We start from the raw sequence: 10,302 nt of genomic DNA on the forward strand, positions 1-10,302 counted from the left end.
ATTATTCACTCCTCAGGAACTGACCTTCCTTGATTCCCCATTTTTGTGTGTTCCCACCCCTCGCAGAGCATTCCCTACCAGTAGAAGGGCGAGTGCCACCAGCACTACACCAACGGGATACCATCCTGAGAAAACTGCTTAATCCCGATTTCATTTTATTCTTTGGTAGATTTACAAAAAGAAAAACACAGACCATAAATAAATTTTGGAAAGGGCCAAGATTGGACACAGGATCCAAAAAGCATTTAAAAAAATATCAAGCCTTCTTGTGCTCTTCTCCCCCTTTCTTCCTGCCCAGGGTGGCGCTGCCTTCTGCCTTCTCAGAGCCAGTGTATCATGTGGGGCTGGGTCTCAGTGGCAGTGGCCGCCTCTCCTCCTCGCCCGCTCTCCGGCAGCCACTAAGAGCTGCCATGGGGAGGAGGCGGCAGCACCAGGAGAGGCAAAGGGGTGCTCCCTCACAGTTGCAGTTTGGGATGGCTCATCCTTTCCCCCTAAGCTCAGCAGCAGCAGCAGCACTGGCAGGGAAAATCAGGACGTTCTGGGATCAAAGCAGAAGCCAGGATTGCTTTTGTAATTCCAGCACTGGAAAATCAGGACACTTGGAGGATATGAAATATGCAGAGGCCATGTTGGTGAAGACTCTTCTAGGAACAAAAAAGGAAGGGGAAGGTTTAAAGAAGGTGTGCAATCCACTAGGAAACTTCCTGTTTTGGATAGTAGATGCCTCCTCTGTGATTCGGTACTTTGCAAGGATTATAGGAATTGCTGCAACATAATGATTTGCAAAGATTTGATGCCAATTGTTTTGACAATCCCAGCATCAAAACAGCTTTTTAAATGTAAGCTGGGTTGTTTAGAACAAGATTTGTGGGTGTGTTTCCGGGCTACAGCAGCCTTTGTCCCAGACCGTCGGCCAGAATGGCTGATGAGAATTGAGAGAGAGCCCAACAATCTCTGGCCTACAGCTTTAAAGCTTAAGCCAGTGGTGTCCAAACTTTTTTCAAAGAGGGCCAGATTTGATGAAGTGAAGGGCCGTGGGGCCATCCAAAGCTGTTGACCTTATTTTAGGATTGGAGTTTGTTTTTTTAGGATTTTACCCCAGGAAATATACTGCCACAGGGGTTGGATTAAACTGACCAACGAGCCACATTAGGCCCCTGGAACGGACTTTGGACATGCCTGGCTTAAGCATTCCACTAAATATCTATTTGCCTAGAAGACTATACCAGCTCTGTAGTTGCACTTGGGACCAGTGTAAAACTTCCTTCTTCCAAGGTGGAGCACCAAATGGCACTCCCCCCAACACACACCTGTCCTACACAATCAAGGTGTATAGTACCCAAGGCCAAGCAAGGTATTTTGGCACGCGAGGAGGAAAATCCCACAAGGAAAGCTACAGCAACCAATAATTTTGCCGCCTTCAACATCACAAATCAACCGCTTCTGAGATACTCTGTAAGTATCTTTACAGGTCAGTGACATGTGTTTTACAAACCACTCAAAAGAAAGTGTGCACCCACTTTCCAACTCCCAATTTTCAGGAAACCTCCAAGCCTGTTATCTTTTGTTCATTTTAAGTACTCTGGCATGGCTTTTGTCAGAATCCTTTAGAATTAAAGAGTTCAGCAGAGAGACTCAGTATTTTGTAGTATGCATCTCTTAATTTAACTTTATGTCAATCAGAAATTTTCAAAGTCTGTGCCTTGAGAAGCAAGAGAGCATTTTCTTAGCCCAGTTGCTCATCTCAGAAGAGGCTGTTACAGATTAACTACTTCCAGGTTTCATTGCGGAAGAGAATTTTGGCCTATCCCTGTATCAAGTATGCATTAATCCATCCTGATACAAAGACCTAGCAGAATTGTTCATCCTTGGAGGGGGTTGCATGTTCTACATCTGCACAACTCACTACTCTGGACCTGCCTTCTTGCAAACATGCCCTGTGGGAAGGGAGCAATAATTTATTTCCTACATTGAGGCACGAGTGCCAATGCATTTGCAGCCAAAATGGCACTCACTACCTCTGCACAGGATGGGACGTACACTCAGTGAAGTCCTGAGGTTTGCAGAACATCAACATTTAAAACACACAAACAAACAAACAAACCCTAAAGTGGACAAGGAAATGGCCTACGTAGCCAAATGAAGAGTGAGCATGCTTAGTGGCCATGGGATGTTGACTCTTAGGAGGATGGGTGGAATGGAGTATCTTGAAATAGGGCATATATGCAGACTGGAACAATGAACAGGGGCACTCCACACTTCTTATAAATGTTAGGGTTGTAACCAGCTAAGTCCTACTCAGAGAAGACCCATTGAAATTAGTGGATGAGGTCCATTAATGTAAATAGGTATACTCTGAGTTGGACTTAGCTGAATACAATCCTAATCTAGTTTAATTCAAAGTATTACAGAAGGGCCACCTAAAAAAATTAAGTGTTTTACAAACTGCCCCTCCTATAGCCAAAATAAACACCAGTGTCTCTCTCTCCCCTATGCTAGAAAGGCTGCAGAGAGAGAGAGAGACCCGTGTTTTCATGCCTGGTGGAGTTGCACGTCAGTGTACTCCTTTGGGAAAAAGGTGTCTCACATTATTTCATATTTTATTAACATTACACAGTAATGTCTCACCCAACTCAGCTCTCGTCTTATTATCATTAGACCCAAATTCAAACAATAACCTTAAATGCAGAACTTGCTATTTATCCTGACAAACACATAAAGCTGTCTCATGGTTTGACAAAGAATGCCATCATGAGAAATCTCTTCTGAGACGAGCATTTCAACTATTCCAATCCAGGAAGAACCCGAGCCATTTAAAAGAATACCTAATATGAAAAAACACACCTTTCAGAGCTCTTCCATAAGAAAAAGAAATCTTTCTACAAAGGCTGTTGGCATCATCTACTCAGGGCAATTCAAGCAAAGGACAGAAAGGAATTATGGAGGATAGTTTCTGGTGCCCTTCAAGATGGTAGCAACCAAACAATCACCATCATTCCTGCCTCTAGCTGGTTCAATCACTATTCTGCAATATTTACAGCGCCAACAAATCTATCAGCTATGCGAAATGGGCCCAGTTATCTACATCTTCCAGACTGGACCCCAGTGGAACCAATGAAATACTCGCAATAATCAAGAAGTTAAGATCAAATAAATCCCCATGACCAGACGGGATCCCTGGTGAACTTTTTAAGCACATTCCAGATTGGTGGGCCCCTCTATTAGCCAACTTATTTACTTTAATTGACAAATTTGGGATATTACCAGATGTTTGGCTAAACTCCATCATCACTTCTATATTTAAAAAAGGTGACCCGAATCTGCCTGAGAATTACTGTCCAATAAGTCTCCTATCAAACCTTGGCAAGATGTATACCTGATATTTGGAAAAGAAATCTAACAAGATCCTTGGGCCTGAACAAATAGGATTCTGCCATGGCAAATCAACCACTGCATAGTCCTTTCACACCTCAGGGGAAAATTCATGGAAAATGGGAGGAAGGAACTTTACGTAGCCTTCCTAGACTTAAAAGGAGCTTCTGACCTCTGTGATCTACTTTGGCACAAATTATGTAAAATGGGAATTGACCAATGCCTGCTGTTTTTAATTAAAAAATTACATTCTGCTACATTCTGTCAAATTAAATGTAACTCTAAAGGCGAGCTGATAAAAAGTATAAATATAGCCAAAGGAGTAAAGCAAGGATGCGTCTTGGCGCCCCACTTACTTCTTAAATGACCTGGCTCATCACTCTAAGGATGTAAATGGACATCCACCGACATTATGCCAACATAAAATAAAACTGCTTTTATACGTGGGCGATACTACAATTATTTCTCATACCCAGGTCGGCCTTAGAAGATTTCTGAACTTGTTTTCTTCCTTCTGCCAGATCAACTCCATGGGAATTACGACAAATTTAAAATATGATTTTTTCTCAAAGTCGTTAAATTGTCAAATGGAGACTAGATAATCACCCCATTGACCAGGTAAAATATTTCAAATACCTAGGGATATTCTACCAGTCAAATTTAAACTGGACAACACACAGATGCCGAATGATTATCCAGGCAAAATGCACCACATCTGCGATTCTTCATTTTTTCTTCCTCAGAGGCAACCGGATGGTCCCTGCTGCAATAAATATTTTTAATGCCAAGGTCCTTTCTCAGTTATTGTACAGCATTCCAATTTGGATACAAGCATTTAATAGAGAAGTTGAACAAATTCAAGCGACTTTTCTTCGTAAGATCCTTGGTGCCCCTAAATACATGAGTTACTTAGCCTTATGTGTTGAAACCGGTCAACATCTGATGGAAACCAAAGCATGGTTGAATACAATCAAGGCCTGGCTGAAAGTTCACTTCAGAACAACATCTAACTCCTTCTTAACCTCTGTGCTTCAAGATCGCATTTCATCTAGATGATATAGAGCAATTCAAGATAAAATTCGTAGTTTGGGCATTGCTCTCAAGAGCCTTGAAGCATGTGACAAAAGTTACGGTACATATTCCAAATAATCAAGCAGCTGCTCTACGACCACGAAAGACAGCGCTTGTTACCTCATACTCCAAGAGTCTGTTCTCCGGAGGCTTTAGGTATCACAGCACCCTATGGAACCTGTGCCAAATATCTAAAGGATCTACTACTCCCCTCCTATTGAGGAGCCTTTATGCTCATGAGATTAAACGCTTTCCCTTCTGCAGTGACCAAAGGCAGATTCTCACATACTCCATATCAAGCCCGTTTGTGTGCCTGCAACCAAGAAGTACCTGATTCAATGGACCACATTCTCTTTGATTGCTCTTTACACAGCAGACCTCGCCAACTGATGCTGAGCAAAATGTTGGACTTCTGGCCTATAACTCTGAGAAGAAGTCAAATGAGGTTTCTCCTGGCAGATCCCGGGACAAAGATATCACTGCTTTAGTAGCCTCCTTTTTGGCCACAACCTTACCCAAAAGGTTTCCTAACGATTCATCCTTTTGGGGAACAGACAGGGAGAAGCAGAATATCTAAGTGCACACAATCACATTGTGACCTTATGACCCTCAACAACTTCACCCTTGTCCTTTTAATTATCCCAGTGACTTGAAATGTTTTATACTGTGATGCCAATAAAGGTATTTGATTTGAACAATAGCCTGATATTGGAAACAGTCCCTAGAAATCCCCATTGAAGTCTACTTAAATAGTAGTTGGAATGTGGCTCTACCAGAACGCCTTGCTCACCACAGAAGGGTAATTAAAGGCACTTCATGGATGGAAACTTCTGGTGAGATGCCGACTTCCTTTCTTTTCCTTTATAAATGAGACGGAAAATATTTTAATTCCACCAACATCAGCACAAGAATCTCTGCGGAGAGGCTACTTGAATACATAAATAAACGTATTGCTTGTGTACTATGTACTGCATATGAAACTTAATAAGAATGTACCATTGGGCAAGTTACTGTAGTTGGAGGTTGTTCTTGTATTTAAATGAAAAACAATAAAAATTATTGGGGGAGGGGTGAAAGTCGCCTTCCTATTTAGATAACTTTTTTAGCTGCAATAATGCATCAAATTCCCTCTCTCACATACCCTCCGATATCTCTCCAATGAAAACAGGGAAGTATCATCATCATCATGTGCTTTTTTTCTAAAAAATGTTTAGGGGTACTCTCAATTTCCTACTCATACAGTGGTACCTCGGGTTAAGAACTTAATTCGTTCCGGAGGTCCGTACTTAACCTGAAACTGTTCCTAACCTGAAGCACCACTTTAGCTAATGGGGCCTCCTGCTGCTGCCGTGCCACTGGAGCACGATTTCTGTTCTCATCCTGAAGCAAAGTTCTTAACCCGAGGTACTATTTCTGGGTTAGTGGAGTCTGTAACCTGAAGCGTCTGTAACCCAAGGTACCACTGTATTGAAATACTGCCCCTCAATGAGGCCAAACTTTGATTCACAAAATGTTTAGGGGTGTGCATCCCCCTGCGTCCCCCTAGAAAAAAGCACTGATGATGATGGTGATGATACTATTTATATTGTGTCCATCTGACTGGGTTGCCCCAGCCACTCTGAGCAGCTTCCATCATATATAAAACATAATAAAGTATTAAACATTTTTTAAAAAAACTTTCCTATATACAGGGCTGCCTTCAGATGGGAGTTGGATAAGAAGAGGCAACTGTTAGTTCTGCAGGTCATTGGAGCAACCTGAAGGAAGGGAGGCGAATGCAAGTCACTGTCTAGTTTTCTTGACAATAAGCACCTGGGCAAGGAGGTTGCAGTGCTGGGGAGTTTATTGCTGCTATCACTAGGGTTTGGTACTCTTTGGTAAATTAACCAATTAAATGTTGGCTGGTGGGGAGCCATTTAATCAAGGAGGGCTAAATTAAATTGATGAGGCTGTCTCTATACTTAAATGAGGACACACTATTCTTCTTAAGTAGATTTGGTTTAGGGGTGTTATTTTTGAAAGAATGAACAGGAAACAGAGGTGCCAACTTGAATAAAATATTAGGGGGTCCCAGGTAAGCCCTGCCCTGCACAAACAATCACAAGAGGCACCGCACACACCCCATTTAAATAGCAATGCCCATCAACTCTGGGGAGACTTTGCCCCCTCATATATTTTACTGGGGAGCAAAGGGACCTTAGCCTCTAGGAGTTGGTTCCTATGACAGGAAAATGTTAAAGATGACTTCCCTTTTAACTATAAATAGCAACCTAAAAACAAAACCTCCCTTAGAACTCCATCAGCATCTAGCAGACAAAATGCATATGTTAAGATTTTCAGTATAATCCTATGCACTTACTCAAAAGTTAGCCCACTGTTTCCATAGTGTGCATGTGTTCAGAACTGCAGTTTTATGTGGGCAACTGGAGTGCAACTGTATGCTTGTCCACTCAGAAGTAAGCCCAACTGAGCAGATTAATATCATTATTAAATATATATGAACACACCTGCCTGTACCCTATGTTCACTGTCAAAACACCAAGCTGAGGGCAGGTGGTATGGCAGGGATTGGAACCTGTGATTCTTCAGGTGTCTAGACTCCGGCTCCCATCAACCCCAGCCAGCATAAGCAAGAGTCAGGGATGATGGGAGCTGGAGTCCAAGAGCATCAGGAAGCCTACAGGTTTTCTGCCCCTAATCTCTGGTGTGCTCTTCCCATAAAAACCCACCTGACACCTGTTTTTGTGGGGTTGGTGGTATTGGTGCCAGATAACCCCCTTTTTATTTCCTCAGGTCATTTCAAACATTAACTGAATTTGGTTTGATTCTGTGTTTTTAATAGTCTGTTGCTTTACAACTTTCAGATGCTGCTGTCGTATTTTCTTGACTTCTTTCTTTTATTTTATTGTAAGAAAAGGCTGCATTCTTTTTATTCTAAGAAGGCATGGGCATAGGACATCATACACTTTTGTGGAAACTCTTAATATTTCAAGTATTCCCAATTTTGCTTTTTAAAATATTTTTGGCAGTTAATTACATGGATTACTTGTCCACCTTGAATCTCTCAAGTACCGATAGAATGTTGAGAACACCCTGAATACTTTTAGTTGGGGTCATTTATCTCGTTGACCATTTCATATTGTCCCTTCAGGTTTCTAGCCTGTGAAAAGAAGGGTGAGCAAGAGACCATTTGACCCTCTTGCTTGCTTGACCAATGTGGTGATTTTTTTGTTCCACTTGGGGATTAGTTTATGATTTTTTTGTACTCTTGTACATGTTGTTATAAAATGCTGTTCACTATTTCAGGGGCCTTTGGGGTTTCAACGTGGTATGTAAATAAAATGCAATAATAATGAGTAATAAATCTGCCCTTGAATAAGATAGCTGATATAGAAAGAGTAGGTTTTAGAAAAGGGGTGTGTGTGATAAATTGGGGTGCCTTCTAACACACTTAAAAGTTAATTATTTTCAATATAAATACAGCTGATGGCAGGCGCTGTCTGAAGAGTTTTCTCTTCATACTTGCACTGGAAGGAATTGCCGCTTCTAAGATGTTGCCTGCTGCCACACAAATATAAAGCTCTTTTAAAAAACAAAACAAAACAAAACAAAAAAGTTTTTTCCTCTTCAAAACTATCATATAAAGCTACCCCCCTAACTTTTAAGATCTTTGTAGGCCCTGCATCCAGTGTCCCTGTCAAAGAAAGCAAGGGAGCTAATCACCAGGGGAAAAGGTCTTTTTGGTAGTGGCACCCCAGCTACAAAACGGCTTCCCTGCCACTATCCTTGTTGTCTTTTCTGTGCCAGGTGAAGATCTTTAAATAACTTATACAGTCTGGGCCTGGTTTTGGGGGGGGGGGTTGAGTAGTTGTTGTCTTTTGCTGCATGCATGTAGCTTTTGATTTTATGGGATGGGGGGAATTGTATTTAATTTTTAAAAATAAATTCTTTATTTTAAGGTGCCCAAAGAACTTTGTTACTGAATGGCATACAACTATGGCAGATAATGAGTCATATGGAAATATATGTAAATTTAATTAATATTTATTTGATTAAACGACAAGAGATTTCTGTGATCTGCTGTTAAGCCTACTTGAAAAAGCTATAAAAATGCTAAATATCATTATCATTTGGGCTGTCATCCAAAATGCTGGTTGATTGCTCAATTAATTAAGCCTGCATTAACATGCATATTAGAAAAATCGTGATCACATTATTCTGGGGCTCTGTCATCTGCACTGGTTTCCAGTCCAATTTTGGGCCCCATTCAAATTGCTGGTTTTAACCATGAAAGCCATAAGCCAAGGTGGAGAACCGTCTCAGCTGAGGTCACATTCCCTCATGGACAGCCTTCCGGGGCTACCTGTTCCTCTGTTGGTGCGGTGCCCTCAGGCCCCCTCCAGAACAGGTGACCCACTGAATTCCTGGGCTTGGGAGCCATCAGCCCACAGCATCTTGTCAGGATTTACCTCCCGTTTGTTTCTCATTGCGTGGCCCATTACTGCCTTCAGAGATTAAGTAGCCTCACCTGATTCCAATGAAAAGGAGAAACAGCTGGGGAGAGCAAGATGGACCCCTACTGGGACAACTGCCAAGGAGTTGAGTAGAAGTCACTAGGTTGGGGCAGAACCACCTGAACTCTCAACCCATACAGCGGTTGAGGAAGATACAGTGGTACCTCGGGTTAAGTACTTAATTTGTTCCGGAGGTCCGTACTTAACCTGAAACTGTTCTTAACCTGAAGCACCACTTTAGCTAATGGGGCCTCCTGCTGCCGCCGCGCCACAGGAGCACGATTTCTGTTCTCATCCTGAAGCAAAGTTCTTAACCTGAAGCACCATTTCTGAGTTAGCAGAGTCTGTAACCTGAAGCGTATGTAACCTGAGGTACCACTGTAGATGCTCAATGGTATGAAACCCCACTGAGAGAGCAAGGAGAAGGCTCTCCCTGTCTTCCCAGTGCAAGTCATCTATCAGGGTTACCAAAACTCTTTCATCAACAAACCCATGTTTGAAGCTAGGCTGAAATGAGTCAAGGACAACCAGCTTCTGCCAAGCCGAATAGAAGCTACCTGCCCCACCCTCTCAAGGACCTTGCTACAAACAAGATGTTAAATATTTAAAACTCGGTCATCTTTTGCGTTAATTATATAAATTTCCATTAAATTTCCATTAAATTCCAATTAAAATTTCCATATTTCTGGTATTGATTGATAAATTTACAAATAGATGACCAAACAGGTGATAAAAGAAAACTATGAGAAAATAAAACTTTTAGAACAAAACAGATAGGTTCTGAAAGTGAATAAAATATAAAAAGATTTGGTACCACCCACACAAGTAGCACGACATTTTTATTTATAGCCTACTGTGTTTATTATTTATCTTTAAAGCCTTTCCTGTGTCCTAAACCATGGTTGCATTTATTTATTTTAAATTGTTGCAAATATTGAGCTTTTTTTTTTGTATTGGTGGGGAGATTAAACAACCAAGCAGTATGTACACGTTTTTCAACCGTTCCACGCCCACCCTTCAATTTCTCTTCCTGCGCTCCCTAATTTTTCGAAACATCCCTCCAAGAATGGATGGATCTGAAAACTTCTTTCCAATTTTTTTGTTTTTTAAACTCTGAAAACTTATTTTAGGGGGGTAAAAAAACTGATGGTGATAATAAAGCTTGCACCTCTCTAGGCAGTAGATGGAATTCCTTCCTTCCAATAATAAAGGAGGGAGGGAGATCTTACACGTTTTGTGCACGGGATTCCAGAACTCCCTGGGCTGAGGTTCAACTTTTCCCTCCTCCTCCTCCTCCTCTCCCCTCTTTTTGCCCCCCCCTTCCTCCTCCTCCTCGCGATGTATG

The 10,302-nt window shown here is 41.7% G+C and overlaps 1 long non-coding RNA gene across 1 annotated transcript; it reads right to left on the minus strand.

Annotated features, from left to right (window-relative positions):
* Positions 1 to 253: 253 nt before the first annotated feature.
* On the minus strand, positions 254 to 10,294 carry LOC128403606 (uncharacterized). The gene is made up of 3 exons (XR_008327979.1): positions 10,187 to 10,294; positions 5,234 to 5,302; positions 254 to 644 (listed from the first exon to the last, which is right to left on the minus strand). It is a non-coding gene; the product is annotated as an uncharacterized LOC128403606 (long non-coding RNA).
* Between the last annotated feature and the right edge of the window lie 8 nt (positions 10,295 to 10,302).

The sequence above is a fragment of the Podarcis raffonei genome, chromosome 16, assembly GCF_027172205.1.
Source record: "Podarcis raffonei isolate rPodRaf1 chromosome 16, rPodRaf1.pri, whole genome shotgun sequence".
Taxonomy (NCBI): Eukaryota; Metazoa; Chordata; class Lepidosauria; order Squamata; family Lacertidae; genus Podarcis; species Podarcis raffonei.